The sequence below is a fragment of the Choloepus didactylus genome, chromosome 5 (genome assembly GCF_015220235.1).
Source record: "Choloepus didactylus isolate mChoDid1 chromosome 5, mChoDid1.pri, whole genome shotgun sequence".
Lineage (NCBI taxonomy): Eukaryota > Metazoa > Chordata > Mammalia > Pilosa > Megalonychidae > Choloepus > Choloepus didactylus.
The window spans coordinates 161,074,870-161,096,129 of record NC_051311.1 but is presented as its reverse complement, the minus strand read 5'-3'; the positions used below and the strand labels follow the sequence as shown (position 1 = coordinate 161,096,129).

At 49.1% G+C, this 21,260-nt stretch overlaps 1 protein-coding gene across 3 annotated transcripts in view; it reads right to left on the bottom strand.

Moving 5' to 3' along the window:
* Window positions 1–21,260, bottom strand: part of TNS3 (tensin 3) — a 390,960-nt gene that overhangs the window by 316,867 nt on the left and 52,833 nt on the right. The window contains exon 1 of one of the 3 annotated variants that reach the window (XM_037837219.1): window positions 8,341–8,394. The exons of the other annotated variants lie outside the window; for them this stretch is intronic. The gene's annotated coding sequence lies outside the window, so the exon portion shown is untranslated. Of the gene's footprint in view, window positions 1–8,340; window positions 8,395–21,260 lie in introns of those variants that run through there. 3 annotated transcript variants of the gene reach the window in all.

Below are 21,260 nucleotides of genomic sequence, written 5' to 3'. Positions count from 1 at the left end.
TGGAAAGTTGCTGAAGGCTTTGATACTCTTTTCCTAGTTGAAAGAATAGAATGTTCCCGGTCTTGTGTCTTTGTGTTTCCTGCTATGCCTCCTTGAATCTCCTTAATGTTGCTGTAACACACCAAGCACATTTCTGCCCAGGGCCTCTGACCTCTCTGTCCCTCTACCTGGACTGTCCTTACTCAGGAGACACCCCTCCCTCCTCAACCCAAACATCATTTTGGAAAGAAGCCTCCCCCCTCTGACCGGCTGGGCCTCAGCCCTCCCCCCGTCCTCTGCCCTCCCCCCTCTGACCCCCCACCCCGTCCTCTGCCCTCCCCCCTCTGACCGGCTGGTCCTCGGCCCTCCCCCCTCTGACCGGCTGGTCCTCGGCCCTCCCCCCTCTGACCCCCCCCGTCCTCTGCCCTCCCCCCTCTGACCCCCCCCCGTCCTCTGCCCTCCCCCCTCTGACCGGCTGGTCCTCGGCCCTCCCCCCTCTGACCCCCCCCCGTCCTCTGCCCTCCCCCCTCTGACCCCCCACCCCGTCCTCTGCCCTCCCCCCTCTGACCGGCTGGTCCTCGGCCCTCCCCCCTCTGACCGGCTGGTCCTCGGCCCTCCCCCCTCTGACCCCCCCCCGTCCTCTGCCCTCCCCCCTCTGACCCCCCCCCGTCCTCTGCCCTCCCCCCTCTGACCGGCTGGCCCTCGGCCCTCCCCCCTCTGACCGGCTGGTCCTCGGCCCTCCCCCCATCCCCTGCCCTTCCCCCCTCTGACCGGCTGCTCCTCTGCCCAGTGCCCAGGGCTGAAACCGTGCCGGGCACAGTTAGCCTTGACGAGTGACAAATATGTGGCTGAATCTCCCTCCTCCTCACACCTCCAGCCCCCACCTCCCTCCGAATCTCACCAATTCTGTAAATGCCAACTTGGAAAAAATGCCAGTAATTCTGGTCCGACATGTTCCAAGGTCAGGGGAAAAAAAAAGAAAAAAAAAAACAGAAGGAAAACAGTTGTTTACATTCCTGACCTGTGACTGTGAATACACTTTTAAAGGGTAAAAATTAACCAGAGTGGACCTACATGAGCAGAACGTGAAGGGGACCTCTGGACCTGAGCACATTTCATTTACTGATCAGGAAAGACTGTGACTTGTCTCCTAAGAAAGCCTCATGCCCACAGCTCAGCCGCTTTAAACTCCCTTTAGCCCAGGCTGACCCAAATCAGGGCGTCAGTTTTGTGTTTTCCAGTCAGAAAAGCAGGCGAGGAAACTCTGAATAATTACACTCATAGATCATAGGTTCTGGCATGCAGTTCCCAGACGGAACCATTTATCCAAATTAAAACCATTCTCCAGAAACAAAATCAGACCCTTTTAATTGAAAATAAAACCATGCCAACCCCGAAGGCTCTTTTTTTTTTTTTAATGAAAGACATTCTTCCTGCTTTCTCATTCCATTCATCATTGAGTTTACACAATCTGTCAAAATCACTCGCTAAGTCTCCCTCTTCCTTTTCCTGCAGGCCTGGTTTCTACCCTGCGGGCTCCAGCCCTGCGTTAGGGGCATGAGGTGGATATACTCTAAGGCCCCAAAGAGCACAGTTTCTCAATTGCAGTTTGACCACACGTACCAAGGGGCTTCAGAAACTGTGGGATCTTTGACCTCAAACAGCCTGCTAGGAATCCTTCCAAGGCCATCACTGAATGTGCCCAAAGATTTACGTAAAAAGTTGTTAATACAGGGTTGGCTAAAACAGTTTAAAAAAAAAAAAAAAAAAATTGGGGGTGGGAGAGAGGAGGTGGAGGCAGAATTTAAACAACAAATGGGAAAATGGTTAAGCCTATTTACAATACATCCACATTCTAGGGTATTATATGGCCATCAAAATGTGTGTGCATGAAGAGCTATTTATAGACTGGAAAATGCTTAGACCACCAGGCCGGTTTAAAAAGCAGGATACAAACTAAAATATACAGTATGATTTCAATTGGGCTAATTCACAAAGCCTTAGAAAACACACTAGCACACCAACAGGCTAAAATATTAACCTCCAGTGTGGTGATAGGCAAAGGAAATTTTTCCTGCTTCCTTAGTAGTCTTCCATCTTTTCCAAGTTTACAATGAACACGTATGACATGGAAAAACAGAAAAAAATAAGAAAGTTATTTTGCAGGAAAAGGTCCAAATAGCAATTTAGGAAGAAAAGATCCCTCCATTACGTGGGAATCTTCCACTATCATCTCCCAAACAATACAGATTACAGATGCTCCCCCACCTCCTTCCCCTCCTGAGCCCAGGACAAGAGGGAAATGCATTTCTCAATGGCTTAGAGCTCCTCTCGGCCTCCCTAGAGCTCCCACCCCCAGTCAAAGACATGCACGTAGGCGCCCCTTTGCCCCCACTCCCCACCACCAGCTCTTCCGATGTTTCCAGAGGAGATGAACTGGAAACACACCTGTCTTGCAGATTATCAGAACAAATCCATCTGTCACCCCTGGCCTCCAGCAATCCATTACCTCCCTCACTCCTGTTATCACCGGGGCTCACAGCCCCCTTGGGTGATCAGATAGCACCGCCGGGGAATCGGGAAGCGGTGCTCCAGCACCAGGAACGAGTGCTTTGCAGACCTCTGGGGCTATGGAAATCCAGCAGGAACAAAGCTAGCAGAAGAGCGTAGAGCCACTGAGATCTCCGTCACTAACACACACCCCCAAGGGCTCAGCCTCCAGACCTTTTCTATCCAAAATGACAGCCCTCGGGAGCACTGTGCTCCCCACCGCCCCTTGCTCGTACTGATGTCTCCAGGCTGCAGGTGAGGAAAGACCAGGTGAGTCACAGTGGCTAGTCCAAGGCTTGAACGGGTGTCATTGTTCTACATCTAAAATGACAAACCGTGAAAGGGGCCAGTGTTCAGTGAAATATTTCAGAAAGGCGCTAGATCATACAGGGGAGAAGCCACCCCGGGAGCAAATCAATCGAGCCCTTTTGCTTGTGACTGTGCGGGGGCAAGTGAAGTGGGGTCCGGGGCACCCCAGCCCAAGGAGGAATGTGTAGAGAATGCAGACCCCCCCCCACCCTCAATGGCCAAGGGTGGCCCCCAGATGGGGGCCTGCTCCCTGCACCGTAAAACTCGAAAACGAGTGAAACGCAATTCAACAAAGATGTGTTCCAGGGTCCCAGGGAAGATAGCAGGATGTCTCAATCCACAGGCGGGACAGGTGTCCAGGGGCCCGGTGTGCAGCCCTGCCTCTCATAAAATGAGAGCACTGCAGAACACAGTTAAGACACTTAGTCTTCTTTGCCCTGGCCACTTCCTGGCTTGCAGATAGTTTATACACTGGTCTATAAGAAACTTCAGAGATTTGCTTTTACTTATTTCATAACATCTGCACACAAGGGGCAACCAAACACAGGTGAGACCCTTGGAGCCCCCCACCCAAAGGTTGCCGGTGCCTTGAGGCGACGGCTGGAGCGGTGGCGGTCGGAGTTGTGCAGCCCCCTTGCATTAATATCTACTGGACATCAAGTCTGGGCACCTTCAAGGCTCCCTAAAGATGGCTTCTACTTTCTTGGAAACAAAAAGAAAGCTGGGCTTGCAAAGGGTGTATTAAGTGTTATTATCTTTCCCCACAGGAGAAGAGGAAGAGGAAGGGGAGGCCACTGAAACATGTGCCATAATTAGAGCTGAGGGGGAGGAAGGAAGAGAGCAAGAAGGAAAGAAAAGGCCTGGGGTGTGCGAGGAAGTGGCTGCGGCCGGAACGCTTGCCAGCCCTGGGACCCAGGCAAGACGCGTGGGGCAAGCTCCTGAGCCTTCCCCCCACCCCCACAACCCCCTCTGGGCTCCCACTTCCCTCACCCTGCTCAATGAGACGTAAGGAGGGTCACCTCACAGGCGGGTCATGGGGGCTGTGCAAACCCCAAGCAAGGTCAGGCCTTAGGAAAGAACTCCAAGCAGGAGAGACAGAACCGGATTCAAATCTAGTCGCCCAGCTTCCACCACCTTCATCTCCGTCCACTCACAGGCTCAGCCCAGGACAGCCCAGCGGCACAATTCACCTTCTGTGGACGACTTCCAGGCCCAGGCTTTGTCGCCAAGCTACCCACAAGACATGGAGGGGTTATTCAGAAGCTCACCAAGTCTCAGTGCCTCTTCCAGAAAATGGACACTAATGCACATTTTGCAAGGTTGGCTGAGGATCAGAGATCTGCATCGAAAGCACCCCACACCGGCACAGGAGGCATCATTCTTAGCAGTTAGATGGCTAGTAGCAGGAGGGATGCTTGGCCCAGGACCATGGAGACATAGCCAAGAGAAGCCATCTTCCCCAGAGCTGGCAGCCTCTGGGGGCTTTCCTGATCACTGAAACAGACTCTTTAGGCATCATCTTTAATTTTGCCCATTTGGGACAAAATATACTTGTACATCACTGCCTTCTTTAAAACAACCACCACCACATAATTTTATTAAGTGTCGTCATGATGACCACCAAGAACTGTTTCGATCCATGGCACAGCGAGGTGTTCTGAGGGCTACCGTCACTTGTCCCTAAATTAAATGGCCCCAGGCCAAGTTCATTCACCTCCTTCTCTCTCCAGTTCTGCAGATAGCAGCACCCAGAGGTGGTCTGGGACCAGGTAGCAGAGATGCTTACACGAGGCCGGGCTGAGCCAGGGCTGGGCACGTGGTAGGAGCCTGGATGTCACCAGGATGCATGAAAGAGCAGAAGGGAGCGATGGCCGGCTCGCTGAGCTGGGTATCACAGGCCCTACAGAGCGCCTGCTCCCAGGGCCTCAGTGCACTTCGAAGACCCCAAGCCAGCCACCCTGTTCCCTGGATCCTGAGCTCAATAGAATGCCCCCCATCACAATGGTGGAAGCAAACAAAGCACATCCCTGATACACAGAATTCAAATAGGAACGCAAAAGAAACTGGGATGTTCTCATTTTCTGCTTTTTCTAAGAAATGAACAAATATCCAGGGAGTACATTTTCCTATCCCCTAGCTCCCTCCAAAGAACTGCAAAGTTAGGATGGCTCAACATAATATAAGATGCAAACTATCTGCAGAAGCAAACAGAGGTTAACTCATTTCAGTAGCATTTGGTGACCAGTGATGGTTATGGTCTTGGTTTTCTAAAGGGAGTAGAGCAAGGAGGAAACAGCATATTCCTTGCCTTTAGACAGTCCTGCATTTAAATATCAGTTCTTCTACTCTGGGGAACATGGAGATTTCTATAAAGATAAGGCCACACCACACCCACCTCACTGCTTTGCTTCAAGGATTGAAAGAAATAACTGTACCAAGGCACCCAGAACACAGAGGCTGCTAAAGACATTAATAGTTTTCAATGCTCTTATTAATTACTGTGAGGAACTGGACTCCTATTTAATTACCCAATGATCCAGAATCCACCCACCCACCCTGGATCCACAGGGGAGGGCTGCAAAGGCCTCTGGGTAGACAGTGCCAGCTGGGAGTCACCGCTAGGATCCTGGGCTCACCTGGGTCCTGCAGGAAAGGCCCTGGGTCTGGGGGTCAGCCACACTCCTGGGCACCCCAGCTACTGCTGGCAGGAGCAGACCAGCCAGACTCACCCACCTCCAGCCCAGACTGCCTCTGGCTGAGAAGTCCCTGAGAAGTTCCCGGGAGTCTGCTAGAGCCCCACTTAGTGCTAAGGACACTGTTAAAACATTCAGTGTCTCCAGGCTACCTACTAAATGGCAGGGATATAAAAAGTAACTTTCCACTCTCCCAGAAGTTGACTGGTTCCCTTTGTATCCTCTTCTTCCTGGAACTTACTGCACCTTCCGCTTACAGAAGTTAATACATAGGGGTCAGGGGGAGGGAACAAAAGGTTTTCCCCCTTCTCATGAATGGTTTATGCCAAGCTACCCTTCGAGAATGAGCATGGGTTCTCATTCAGGTCCCTAACTCTTCCTGGGGCTTGGAGAAATTCACTTAGTGTTTTAATTGGTAAAATGGGTTCTTGTGTGGATGTACAAAGTCCTATAGAGAAAATGTTCAAAAATTAATTTTGGTGATGAACACACAACTATATAATGGTACTGTGAACAACTGAATGTACACTTTGTATGACTGCATGGTATGTGAATATATCTCAATTAAAAAAAAAAGTCCTATAGAGATATGAGCTGTAATGGCCAGATGGAGGTCAGAAATCTGCCCCCTCTTAGCCTCCTCCACTCATGTTTCTTGCCTCATTGTCCCCTTTCCAGGTCATTTTTATCCCCTCATCAACATCTTGGGTAGAACATCACATTCACCACAAAATGCAAAACTTTTCAAGCAGCTCCATTTAAAAACATGAGGTGCCAATGTCATACTTTGCAAAAAGCCCATCGGTTTGCATCCAGGAGTACAGCTTCCAGCTGCTAGAGCTTTTTCTGTCTTCTCAGAGGGTGGGGAGCGGGGGGGTGGGGGTGGTGGTTAAAGAAATAATTTATCTGTTGCTATGGATAGCTTTGGCAGTCCCTGCTGAGGAATTTGCTTCCAGGACATGCATTAGAATCTAATCAACAAAGTGTTAATAATAGAGTGGTAAATGGGAACCCTGTATTTTACACATATGCTTTTTCTGAAAACCCACTTCTGTAATTTAAAAAAAAAAAAAAAAAAAGAATCTAATCAAGAGAGATACAGCAGCTGGAAGCAAGTTTCTGGAATATCACAGTCCTGACCAGGAATCCTGGGCTGCACTGACGTTGTTTCATGACCTTGGCAGTAACTCAGCCCTTCTTGGCCTCAGTTTCCATATCTGGGAATAGGGAATAAACCTGATGCCCAGTGCCTGGCACAACTGAACACTCAATCAGTATTCACTATGGTCATGACTATGGCTTTGTCTGTGAGGTCACTGGGTCTGGCACAAGCCTTCTGTCGGGTCCCCTAGACCCAATCTCCGGGCAGGAGCATCTGCATCTCTGCTGTCCCACCCCCAGGGGTGTGGGGGCTTCTAGCCTCCAGCACTTTGCTGCTGCGGGTGCCACATGGCCTAAGCTGACTCACCACCCCCGCGCCCAGGCCCCTCCCCGGCCTTGGCACAGAAAAGCCTTGCTCAATACTTGTTGATTGATTTGCAAATACAACTTCCCAATCCCCCAAGAGGGAAGAACCAAACACACAAGGACTTCACAACCTCATTCAAAAGGCAAAGAACCACAGTACTTTAAAAGGAACAATCCACCCAAACAAAAAGCCTGGAGGAAATACATTGACATGTCCAAAGGGTGAGCTCTGATGGGTAAGACGGATGATAATTTTTGCATTCAAACTTTCCAGTATATTTTAATAGTCTTCAGTGATTATGCATTAATATTACAAGTAGTGGAAAAGCATAGGGGGCTATAACAGAAGATCAAAGCACACGAATGACTTGGGTGCCCTCTGAGGCTGGGGTTCGACTCTGGGCGCTCCTAAGCATGCTGCAATCACCCCCAGTAGTGCTCTCTGGCCACCCCACATGCCAGATCGCGTTGTTTTGTTGTTGGTGATGTGTGCGCGTTTTTGCACGTTACAGCGTCCAAGTCAGCTGCTTGCGCAGTCGCGAGAATGAGGGTCAAGCTCTTTGGCCTCTTCCAGCCAGACGCAGATTTTCAAATCACTTCAAGCCCATGACCCCTTGCCTCACTGGTCAAGTCCCAGGGCCTCAGGATCAGAGCGACCCCAGAGCGGTGCTCACGCGGGCCCGGGGCCCTCCTCCTCCCGCTTGTCAAGCGAGAAGGCCGGCGTGCCTGGAGGCGCGTGCCACAGGTGGCTCCGGTCCGGACGCAGGTCCCCCTCCCGTGCGCTCCCACTCCTCGAAAGGGGGCAGAAGCCCGCGGAGGGACCCCTAGCCAAAGCAAAGACAAAAAGGAAGAGACATACGCCTCCGAAAAACTTTCCCAAAAAGGGCGGGAGAAGGGGCTCTAGTTCTCCATGGCAGCCACACGCTCGGCTCTGCGCCGCGGAGTCTCCGGCAGCGCGCCCTAAGCGGGCAAGTCCGCCCGGCCGCGACCGCACGGCTGCTGCCGACCGGGACCGCGGCCCCGGGACACGTTCAGTCCCCGCCCGCCGGCCAGGGACCCCGGCCCAGCTGAGCGCGTGGCCCCGGGTCCCCGTCCCCATGTCCCGATCCTCTGGTCCCCCGAACCCCTTTCGTCCCCGTACCCGGAGCCCCGGTCTCCGCGGCCCCAAGTCCCTGGCCCGGCGCCCCAACTCTCGGCGCGCCCCGAGACTTCGTCCCCGCGCCCCGCTCCAGGTCCCCACGCCGACGGCGCAAACGCCCGATCCAGCCCAAAACAAAGAGAGAGACGCGTGGGCCCCCGTCCGCTCTCGCCCGCCCGTCCCTCCGCCCCCGTCCGCGCGTACCTGGGGCCGAGGCCGGGCCGGGCCGGACGCGATGGCCGGCGGGAGGCTGGGTGCGGGCGGCGCGAGCAGAGCGCGGCGGCGGCCTCTCCTCTCCGCGGCCGGCGGCGCCCGCGGCAGGGCCCCCTCGAGGCGGCGCGGGCAATCGCCGCTCCCGCCCGCCTGCAGGGAGGGGCCGCCGGCCCACCTGCCCGCCGCCCCGGCAGTGCCGCGCGGGTCGTCCTGGCGGCGCTCGCTTGCCCAGGTTCACTGACCGGGCGGGCTGGCCACATGCAATCATCCCACCCGGGTACAAGACCAGGCTCCGAGTGTTTATCAGGATCACAGGTTCTGGGCAGTGAAAAGCCCTCGGGTTCGAGTCCTGCTTCTTGCAAAACCAGGACTTCGTTCATGCATTCAACGGGTATAATTATTGTGCTCTTGTGGGAGAAAGACCAAAGCTGCCGCAGCTTTAGAGTCGGGAGGGAAATGTGTATACATAAGGCAGGTAATTAGGACACAGCGGAGTAAGTGCGTTGGTAGGGAAAGCCCAAGTTGCCTTAGAAGATCCTAGAAGGTGCAACTAGTAGGGGGTTGGGGAAGAAATGGGGTTAGATGCTTGAGGTCCCGTGACTTCTAAAATGATCCCGGGTAAATGACAAGGATTTAGAAATGCCAAGAGCCAACAGGAAAGAATGTGCCAGGCAGATTCTGCAAGTGAGAAAGGGGCATGGATTCTGGAATCTCCAAGATTCAGGGTGGCACCTCACACAGCCTTTTTGTGAAATCTGGGGAATGGGCAACATGCTTTTGAAGGTCATCCTTGTGAAACACATGCTCTAAGAGACTTCTGCCCAAATTAGAAGGGTGTTTGTCCTGGGAACAGTTTTATCAACACCCTATCCTGTGGGTGTGGCCCCTTATACATGGAAGAATTTCTAAGGAGAAAAAAAAAACAAAAACAAAAAAACACCTAGGTTTCCCAGAAGAGGGACACAGCTTCTTCTGTCTGCTGCATGGAACAAAATTCCCACCCAGAAGAGGGTAAAAGTCAAGTCTTGGAGTGCATCATCAGAAAGCATTCCTGATCCAGCAACAGAACTTCCAAAGCCACCGCCTGCCCTCTGGGGCCCTGTCCTGCCTCTCTCCCACACGCAGGGAAACAGGGAAAACAGAACTTTGCAGAACTCTGGCAAGCAAGTCTCCCAAACCAGTCAGTGGTGGTCGAGAAATGGTGGAAGAAAAATCATGCCTGAAAGGCTTTTTTTAGGAATAGCCATCAGAAAGTTCAAGACCCCAGAATCAAAAGAAGCAGATCCAGCAGGAGACAGTGTCCGAGAGATGCTCAAATTTCACTCTGCCACTCAACGAGGCAAGAGAGTTCCTTTTTGAAAGGACTTAAAAATCCCTGCAATGCTCTAGGTGGTGGTATTCTTTCTCTGGAAGCAAAGAAATACAGAAAACTCTCATCTGCAGACTTGAGCTGGGCATCCATTCACTGATGCAAACGTTTATGCAATGTTTCCTGAGCATGAACACGAGGACTTCAGAAGTGAAGCCGACATTTTTCCTGCCCTTTAGGGGACTTCAGCCCTGGAGGTGACAAAGTAACTGCCACTCAACAGAATGAGGCAGGCAGACACCAAGAGAAGGAACCACAGCTGCATGCACAGGAGAAAGGCACAGCCGAGCTGTGAGCATCCTGAGAAGTGGAGTCAGGCAGGTACTATCACTATTCCCTCTTATTGATACAGAAATAGGCTCTGAAATCTTACAGGACTTGTCCAGCCTCACCCTGCTGGTCAGTGACAGACTCAACAAGGACCCAGGGCCATCCGGTCTCAATGTGTCTTCCCAGCTTCCCTCATCACCTCACAATTGTACTGGATGGTCTCCTTGCTTAGACATCTCTGCCACTAAACTTTCAGACCCAGAGCCAAAAACATCCTATCCATCTGGCATCCAAGAATCTATCCCAATGACAGAATCTACATCCACTGAATGAATAAAGCAATTTGAACCTCATGAGCTATTGAGATACTCATTGGCAGGAGCCAATATTGATAAAAGTGCCCACACAGCTAGGAAGACTCAGAGCAGGGCTCTGGTTCCTTGTCCCTCTGTCAGGCAGCCTCTCCTAAAACTCCCCCAAAAGCTGCTTGGGTGGCTGGCCCCTGCCCACACCCTTGTTTCCATGCCGACTGTCAATGGAACACACATCCATGAAGTACTTCCCCTTTGTCGCCCAGGCAGTTGACAGAGAGAGAAGGGACACCTCTGTACTCTGTGTTAGCCTAGGTGGCTGGTTCCCTGGTTCTCAAAAGTGCAGACACTCACCCTTGGCCCTGGTGCAGGGCAGCCTCCAAAAGTGCATCCTTCCAGGGCTCTGCTTGACAGCACCTTCCCAGACCTACTTCATTTTCCAAGAACTTAAAACAAAAACCAGGCGTGCAAGCAATTATCTGCAAAGGGGAATGGGCATTTTTTTTTTCCCATCTTCAGCCATCCAAAAAATATCTCACATTTGAAAACAAAAGTCTCAAACTAATTCAGTTCAAAGAAAAGCGGCCATGTGCCAAGAGTGACCCCTCTCTTCCCAAAAGCAAGAGTGGGGGTGGAGGAAAGTCAGGGGGTGGGGGTGGGGTCGACCCAACCTCCTTCCTCCCCTAACCGTTTCCCTCAGCCTCTTTCTTGCTCCTCTCAAGGCCAGGAGTTCCGTAAGAATTTTCTGGAAGCTTGCGATTGCCATGGAGATCACCTTGGCCCCGGTTGAGATCCGATAAATTCCTAGTCCTAGATCAAGGGAAGTGTGTGGGCAATGACTTTGGAGTTTTTTCTCATTTCTTATTTCCTTCCCCTGAAAATTAATAATTTCCAAAGAGCCACTAAAAGGGTCAGCAGGAAACAGTACAAAAAAGATAGTGTTACACTGTTCTACAATGGTCTAAGAAAATGATGGATTTTAAGGAGTGTGAACACATTACCTATGTTTTCCCTTAAAATACTGTGTCCATTGAGGATCTTTACTAGAACACGTTGCCATTTCCTCTCTTTCCCTCTCTCTCTCCAAACACACCAGAGATGCGACAAGTCCCTCCCTGCAACCCAAAGATGTGAGCTTTGCACTGGCCAAGACCTGTGAGGGGCACCTCAATGTCCCAGAGCCTTTTGAACATCTATGAAATCGTGGTACCCTCTCCCCAGAAACATGCACACATTCACAAACGTTTGCACTTGTGAACACCTGGCAGCCTGTTCAACGGACACAGATTCAGAGTCTTTGTATCACAGGTCAGGTTCCCCAGGGAGGAGAAAGAAGAAATGGGCAGAAGGGAGAGTGGAGCTGTGGTGCTGTGAGCCTACTCTCCCTGGAGTGCTGAAGACTGGATGAAATTCAGAGCCATCCCAAGGAAGAGTGGAGAGCCAGGCCTTTACCCCCTGCAGGAACCAGTCATTGGAAGTGTGCCACCCCAGGAGGGAGGGAGCCCCCTTGTCAAGGCCATGCTTTGCAGCTAATGAAATCCCCCAGGGGCAAAGCTCCCTGCCTCTCTGCAGCCCTCCCAGCAGCTGGAGCCAACAAAGTCTTCATTGAAGAGGCAAATACTGAACAGAGTATTACAGAGTCTACTACATAACACTGTCATGTCTTGTCCTGGAGCTGCAACTCAAAAGCTGGAAATCTCTTAGGAATAACTGGTTAACCTTCCAGCACTATCTCCATATTGAATATGGAAGGGCGGAAGATCCTGCTTTCCTTACCATCAGCAATTCACCCCCAAGACTAGTCTGCAAGCCCAACCCAGCCACGCTCATTTCTGGAAGTGAGGCAGGGGATACATGCCTTCCCTTCCCAGGGAAAAAGCCAAAAACTCCTATCCATGGTGCTTGTGAGATGCTTAGAACTGGAGTCCTTGAAACCTGAGGCAAAAAAAGCATGAGGACAAACATTTGACGATGACAGAGCTGACAGAAAGACACTGCTGAGCAGCTGAATATTCCTGAACACCCTGTCTCCAGACATCTTGTTAAGTAAACATTTGACATGTTTACTGTTGAAGCTCCTATTAGTCACGTTTTGGTTCCTTGCAGCTGAATGCATGCCTAACTGAGAGCTCAGCTGCACATGCTCTATGAAACGAAGATATCTGGAGCAAATGGGAGAGAACTGGGAACTTCAAGGAGCAAACTAGTGTTGGGAATCGGGGGCATCTTGACAATCTGTCCTCCTCGTTGTCTTTTGCCATCATCAATCTCTTACTTCCATAGGTGTTTGAAGAGTCATTCCCTTCCTTAACTTACATGTCAAGTCAGCTTATGGGACACCTTGGAAGACCCCCCTCCCCTGCCCCCCATCATTCCACACACAGATTTAGAGCCTCTTCTCTGGGTTCCCAGAGCATCTCGGATATGTCTATTTTATACTGCACAATAATCTTTGGTGGGAGGCCCCTCCTGGTATCCTCAATGGACTGCTGTGCCTCCTGAGCAAGCATCATGTCTTGTACATTTGTGTACCCCCAGGGTAGAACTTGATGCATAGGCCATAGCCAGTCTTCCATAAAAGCATGTATTGAACAAGTGGATGACGGTGAAGTAACCAATTTGCGAGGTCCAGAAACCCCAGGAGCAGTCAGGGTTAATGAAATTTTGTCTCGCAGCATGAAGGCGATAAGCACCCTTTCCATGCCTGTTCAGCCTTCCTCCAGACTTCTTGTTCAGAAAGAGGGTCCTAAAATGTGAGAGAAGACAGGCACCTCAAAGAGCCACATCTTCATTTGACTTTTAAGGTAACTGAAGCCTACATGGTTGGTAACTTGCTCAAGGTCAAATGCACATTAGCAGACCCCTAGCTTCTGCCCAAGCGCCTTTTAAGACAGCCCTTTCTATCTCTTCTCCTTAACAATGTGCCCTTCGTGGATGGCAGTGTAGTTGGACGATCTCTTCTAGCTTCCTTTGAGATGAACTTTTGCCTTTATTTTTAATCTGCCATCTGAGAGGGCTTAGAAGTAATGACACCCCAGCAGCAATGAGCACATCTAGTGCCCAGATCTTGGTCTCTAAGACCCTCTCCAATAAAAGGAACCAGCCAGAGCTCCTTGGAGAAATGGCTGATTCCAGACTGGGGCACAGAGTATCCAAAGATGAGTCCGGAACATTTTGTAATGCCAGAAAGTTAGGAGGTGCCCACAAAGCAAAAGGATGAGGGCATATCAGAGGGACACAGGAGCCAGTCTGAAAGAAGTCCCAGTGGCCAAAGCTGGAATGATTTGAGCAACACAATAAACAAGGTAATACTGGTTTATAATTCAGAGTATAAAATAAATATCCATGAGACCATAGTGATTTAATTCTTAAAACTAATTAATTTTAACTAATTAATTAATGGAGGAGAATAGACAATTCTGATTCCAAATAATTTATGTAGATAATCCCTGCTCAAGAAGGTGGAGCATAACTCCCCACCTCTTGAGAATGGGCCGTGCAGAGGGGACCTCTGTCCACAGAGCACGGTAAGGAGAGGGAGAAAGAGAGTCGCTTTGCAGTGGGGGACCGGGCCACACTGCTCGGCCAGGGGATGCAGGTCAGCCTCCTCAGTGACGAGCCCTGCACACAGCACAGATTCCTGACTATGACGTGAGGAAAATGACACTTTACCTCTGAGGTCTTCCTCCTCCAAATCATAACCACAGTCTAACCATGAAAAAGCATCAGACAAACCCCAGCTGAAGGACATCCTACAAATGCCTGACCCATTCTCCTCGAAACCGTCCAGGTCACCAGAAACAGGGCAAGGCTGAGAAAGTGCCAGAGCCATGAGGAGCCGGAGATGTGATGGCCACATGTGATGTGGGGTCCTAGACAGGGCCCTGGGATGGAAAAAGGACATCAGGGAAAAACTAGTGAAATCCGAATAAACTAAGGAGATTGGTTAATAATCATGTTCCAGTATCGGTCCCTTTAGCTGTGATGAATGTACTCTAATGATGTAAGATGTTGATCTGAGTGTTGGCGTATGCAGAAACTCTTTGTACTATCCCTGCAACTTTTTGGTAAACCTAAAACAATTCTAAAAAAATTTTTGTTTCTTTTTTAAATATGTTCTCTGAGCTACAAGAAAAAGATGACCATCTTTAAAGACGCTGGCAGAACAGTGCTTCTTGACTGCAAATATCCAAGTGCAAAGAAGGATACTGGTCTACTCAGTTGAGAAGGCATCAAAACTCTGGGCCGTTGACTGGGCTCTTTAGTTGTGTAGACACAGTAGAGGTTTGAGACAGCCAGTGCAATGCACCAAGTCCCCGGTGTGAGGAAGTAAAATGGGTGCTCAGCTGGAGGGCAGAAGGCTTGGACCGCAGTCCGAGCTCCCCATGCTTCAGCTGTGTGACCTTGAGTAAGTTACTTGCCCTCTCTTGGCCTCAGCATTTGCAAAAATTTCCTAACATTCTAAGAAGGCCCCCAAAGGCAACCAGTCACCGATGCACCGATGCAGTGGATTGCCAATGGATTGCAGTAAAAAGACGTATTCGAAAATTTACTTGATGGAACTTTTCCAAACCCAAATTCATGGAAGTTTTAAGCTGATTTCCTCAGTTTCCCTTTTGACCCTAACATCTGCACCACTCTTAAATGTTATCATAGCCCTTTTCCCCATCTCTTATTTTACGGAGAAATAATCCATACACCATTAAATTTACCAATTTTAAAATATACAATTCAGTGGGGTTTTGTATAATTGCAAAGTTGTACAACCATCGCCACTATCTAATTCCAGAACATTGTCATCACCCCAAAAGGATACATAGCCTGCTTTCACATACAGCACTTAATCCGAAACAGTGCATGGATGATTACATTCATCTCAAGAGGGAAGTAAGTGATCAGGGGACAAGGCAGCCACTCCTCGCTGAATCCTGGATAACAAGGCACTGGGACAGGTCTCGGTGGAGCCTGGGAGGGAGTGGACCACCGTGGCCCCTCCAGGCTGCCTGTCTGAGAAGGTACCAGTGACGGCCCCAACCAAGACAGGGGACAGCTGGCAGCTGACAGCCACCCAGCTTCCCACCAAGCACCTGCAAGACTAACAAACCAAGGGCATGGCCAGGCTCAGATCTCGTGGCCAAGTCCACCTTTTTCAACCCACCCAGTGTCCATCTGGAGCACCCGAGAAAGTTGATCTTTCCCACCAAACAACAGAAGAAGGAAGCCGTCCGGGGCAGTGGCCCAGGGTGGTGGATACAAAAAGCAGCTTCTCTAACAGACCCACTGAAACTTCCCCATGCTCACAGCACCACCTGCAGGGATGGAGACTTGCTCCAGGCTTCCTTCCAGGAAAGGGACTCTAAGGTGGAGACTGCTGGACAAGATCCTGTCCCCATTGAGCCCCTCCAAAGTGCAGGAAGACACCTGTCTGGGTTTGCGGCCATGACAGGCCAGGGTGGGCTGTTTGGAAGGGAGTTTGCAGTCTCAGGCCAGGCCCTGCAGACAAGAATTAAGATGGAGAAGAAAAGAAAAAGAAAAAAAAAAAAACCTGCCAAGACCTCAAACTGAACTGAAATTTGATCTTTGCTGGCTTGACAAAGAGGAGTGCACCCAACTGCAAGAACCTTCGCAAAGGTGCGTGCAGCGGGAACCGGCATGCAAAGGAGGGCCTGGAAACTGAGAGTTGGGCCAGAGGCCAACCTGGAGGAGGCAGCAGCAAGGAGACAGGGAGGGGCACACAAGACCCCCCGTGGGCTCTTCTTTCAAATTGGATCTCAGGAGCTTTCTACAGGGACAGGGCAGAAGAGAAGCATGAGTCAGGGATGCCGTGGGCACCTCTGCAGCCTCTTCAGCCAAATTCTACCTGTAAATTATTAATCAGGGGCCCCAGCCCTAGGTTAAAACACAGTCTGGAGATCACTTATCCATTTACTCATTTAATCATTTATCCATTCATTCATTCATTCATTCACGCACGCATTCATGCATTCAACACACATCCACCAAACACCTACTGTTAGATGCTGTCAGGTGTTTCACTTAATATCCACCCAACAAAACCCCCGTGAGGACCGCTGGGCTCCTGTGGGTTTGTTCATTCAGCAGATCTTGACTGAGTCCTCACCCTGTACCATCCTAGAAGGCCTCTGGTTCTGGGGCTGCTGCAATGAGAAACTGGAGCCTGACTGAAGTTGGTCCCACTGGGTGGACCTGAGGATCCCAGAATCGTCCAGCTGGAAGATTCTCCAGGCTCCACCTTCAATGCCAAGATCTCCTTCCATCACTAACTACCCTTGGTACAGGCTCAGCAGGCTTCAGCTTGAAGGCTCTCCATGACAGGGCTTGCCCTACTGATGTAAAAATCAGTCTATTCTACTGAAGAGCAGTTCTGGCTGTTAGAAAGACCTTCCTTGGGCAGCTGCAACGTAACATGACAAGGCCATGACAGCTGTCTCCGCAAGGTCAGTGGGAACACAGGATTGGGTGCAATCAGGAGGGCTTCCTGGAAGAGTTGGAGGGAGGAATAGGAGTTTGCCAGGTAATACTACCCAAGGAAGTATGTGTGGAGGAGCTGCAGATCATACATACAAAGTGTGGGGCCCTCATAGTGTGTGGTGTTGGAGGAAAGATGTCCGGGGACTTGGGGTGGGGTGGGGGGTACAAGAGGTGTAGGCCAGTCAGGAGGCTGCCACAAGCTTAGGCTGGCAGTTGCAACATGGAGGAAGCCAGTCCATGGAAGGGTTAAGACCGGGGCCTATAATTTCAGGCAAATGTGACTAAGAATCTTGGAGCCCCACCACAAATATCTCTGCGAACCTCAGTTTTCTAATCTGTAAAAATGAGGGCATTAAAACTAAACTCGGAGAGAGAATACACAGACGATGACAAGCCAGTGAAACACGTGATCCTGGACTAAATCTAATAATGGATGAGAGAAGGCCCAAAAGGACATTATTGGGGCATATGAAAAAACTGGAATATAAGACCATATGCTCTGTATCAACGTTAACTTTCTTGAACTTGATAGCTGCACTTAAGGTGGTTACATACGTGAATAGTATTGTTCCTAGGAAATATTGGAAGTATTAAGTACTCAAGAAACATGAGGTATACAGCCTACTCCCAAATGTTCACAACATATAGGTGATAGACAGATAGATAGACAGATAGATGGATGGTGAGTGGATAGATATATGATAGAATGATACAGCAAAATGAGGCAAAAAAAAATTGGCTGTGTTGGGTATCTAGGTAGAAGGCAGATCTGGGTATCTAGGTATGTTGGAGATCTCTGTATAGGTTTTGTATTATTTTTGCAACTATCCTATAAGTTTGAAATTATTTCAAAATAAAAAGGGGGGAAAAAAAACTAAACCCACACAATCTTTATAAGGATTGAATGAGGCTAACATTCATAAAGCACTTAGCACAGTGCCTGACACATAAAAAGAACTCAACCAACAGTGCATGGCATAATTTTTGGGGAGAGATGCTGGCATGGGTTGGATGTGGTGATTTTCTGGATGTGGGAATGGAAGAAAGAACCTTGAGGAAGGGCCACTGTCTGATAATGATCTCTATCTTCTCAGGGTCTGGTATGAGGCAGAGGACTCGAAAATTCTCTTCTACGCATATTCTGGGCTGCCATGGAGAAATAAATTCTAAAGCAGGCAGGCCATCAGCCTGGGGCTTTGTGGGTTTGCTTTGTTTTTCTGCATTTAGACAATTATGAACCAGAGAAGGAAAAGCCCACCATGTATTTCATGTTTGTTCAGCAGTTTTCCACCAAGTACCCTAGACACCTTACAGTTAATGTGATGTTCCTGACCTCCAAGTAAGAGAAAAGCCTGGCTTGGATGATCATACCCCATCAATCTACCTGGCAGGGCCTCCCCTTTACAACTGTCTTCAGGTGTGCATCTTCTGGGAAACCTTGGACTCTTCCACCAGGTTCCTTCCTGGCCACTCACCCCACCCCACACCCCATCCTTAAATGGCTGTTATCTGCTCCTGTCATCAATTGTCACCTCCTAAGAGCTCAATGCATTTTGGAAAAGATTTTCATTTCCACAACACCCCTTCCTGGCTTTCATGCTCTACATCGTTTGCACAAATATACCTGAGTTTCTAAAAACTAGACTCACAGTTTCCTAGTTTTCTGGGCAATGGCCCTGTTTTCTGCTGGGAAATGAATCCTAGGAGGGGAAGGTGTCCTTAAAGCTGTCCTGCTTCCCAGCGAAGTGTCCACATTGGACAAGGGTGCTGTGCTGATACGGGGCCCACAGTCCTGGTGATGCTTTGTCCGAGGCTCACAGGAGGCTCCATGACAATTCTGACATTGATGCAACCACCATAATAATTCATTTTAAACTTCCTCTAATTCTGCATCTGTGTAGGTTTTTCTCACAAGCACCCGGAACTGAAAGCACTCCTAGAATCAAAGTAATCATCATCACTTAGCTTTACTGAGGCTTTATCCCCCAAGTATCATCAAAGGAATGAGAAAAACCCAGCCTCTACGATTCCCTGCAAGAGAAGGACAGAAGGCCTTGGAATGGCTCGACCTATTGGCCTGCCCTGGAGAAGAAGGCTGTGAGGTGATGTTATTTGGTCAGCATCCTACAGACTCACAAATGTCAGCTGGGACCCTGCTGGCACATCTGGGTGGGAGCAATTAGAAATCTGAGAGCAGACAGAGAGGACCAAATGCCATGGGGCATTTACACAAACTGGCTCTCTTCCCTCCTCCACCCCATACACACGTCATACACATACACACGACCTCCGTTTAGGGCATTTATCCAAAGACCTAATGGACTCGGACAAAAACTGAGCAAGAATTGTAGGAACTGTCCAGATGACATGGAGGGAGCCATCTTGTTTGGGCTCTTCATGACCAACAGTCTGGCCTGGTCCATCTCTCCAGTTAACTCTTAGAGGGTTACAGTCCCAGCTCTGTCAGTTGCCGGCAAATGGGATAGAGATTCCCCTTCCACTCTGAGTCAGTGTCCTTATATACAATATTGAGATCATAATCCCTGTCTCACTCATCTTGAAGTGTTGCAAAGAGCAAGGACATGATCGATGGACAGAGCAACCCATGAAACAAAGAAAAATAAGCTATGGTTATACTGAAGTCTGACTTTGATCTTTTTCATCAACCACAATAATTATTATTTGCGTAGGGCTTTCCTTTACAAAGTGTTTTTCCCATATTTTATTTAAGGTTCCCAAATATCATTTGGTAACAGCCAGATCACAAGAAACTGACCTGGAGATAGCACATGTCTTGCCCAAGATCCAGTGTCCAGCAGTAAAGCTGGGCAAGGAATCCTCCCATTTTTCCATTTTTGAAGCATGCATGGGAACAACACAGAAGACCCAGGGTGTTTTTGGTTTTGGTTTAGTTTGGTTTTTGCAGCAAAGTTGGATCTAAGTAAGTATATTCTCAATGAAAGAAACCTTACCCTCCTGCCTTGCCACATCTGCCTAATGGGGTAAGTGAATTCTTGTTATACATTCAGAACGGTTGTCTTTTGCTAGAGCAAAAGAAAAGAAAAAACAAAAGGAGGAAAAGAAAGAAGTAAATGAATAAATAAGCCTCCTCATAAGTGCATTAGAAGAATAAGCATCTTCTCCTTTAGCAACAATCTCCTTACGTGGGGAGAACGACAAGGTATTTTGCTTCAGGCACCCCATGTATATAATTGCAAATTTACACACACACACAAAGAAAGTTCCAGGAATTATTTATAAAATGGTACTGGTTTACAAAGGTCACTTAATAGAAGATTTCTAATGTGAATATATCTCAATAAAATGATGATTAAAAAAAAAAAAGATTTCTAAACATAAATCCCTTTCAAATTATAAAATATGGTTTACTTACACAAAATGCACATGCAGCATTTCAGGATTGCATCTGTTGCTGGTAGAGAAGGCCCTGCCCCTGACTAAGCTCAAGCCCCATCTCTCCAGCAGAGCATGCATCCCAGGAGCGGAGCAAGGCAAGGGCTGCCCAGCAAAACTCTTCTCTGATCTCAGGTACTTTGCATCGTTTGGGGTTCTGAAGTCTGGGCATCTCTCTGTACTGGGTGAACTGAGCATGCCACTGGTCTGCTGAGGTCCCAGGGAAAGAAGCTGGCTTGGCTGCACTTCCTGCTACGTGAACCTCCTTCAATACCTCCCCTTCCCTGAGATCAAAAGAAATCTCCCACCTGAGTGTGGATTCCAAGCCTTGCTCATTGCCAAAATCACTTTGGGGGAAGAGGTGGTTAGAAATTCAGATTCCTGATTTTACATCCTCTGAATTCCTGGGTCCAAGAATGTGCTCTTTAAAAAAAAACCTCCATGTTTTTGTAATTTCATGTTTTGTAATTACTGCATTAGAAAGGAGTGTATATGTATGAATACACAAAGATTTGTTTTCTTTGAAGCATTATGAACCCGTGCCTTTTTTTCTATTTGAAGACTATCTTTCATTGGGGAAAAAAAAAAATCTATAAATTTTAAACTAGTTCAAAAATTTAGATGAGTGTATTTCCAACAGTTCTAAGCAAAGGATTCTGCTCTGTCAAATTTCTTAGTTGAAATAACTAAAATGACTGCATTCCCTGATCACTCATCAGCCAAATCCACCAGTGCTCTGGGCAACTCACGAACAGACACCCGTGGGGCTTTGGGAACAAACCTTTGGCATCTGAGTAGATTTTTACAATCTGAGAGGCAAGCGAAAGCACTGAGGTTTTGAAGGAGCCCGACTACAAATCCACTTTCTTCCAAAGGGCAGAACAGGAGTTCCTCCAACGCACGTCCCAGTTGTAAAGTCCCCTCACCCCAGCCCTCAGTGAAGGCTCACTGTCCACACTCAACTCCACTGGACTCGTGTTATTCATGCCACTTCCTGGATCACCGGGAGCGGTGGCCCCAGGAGCCCACCAGTGGCTGCTAAACAGTACTGAGAT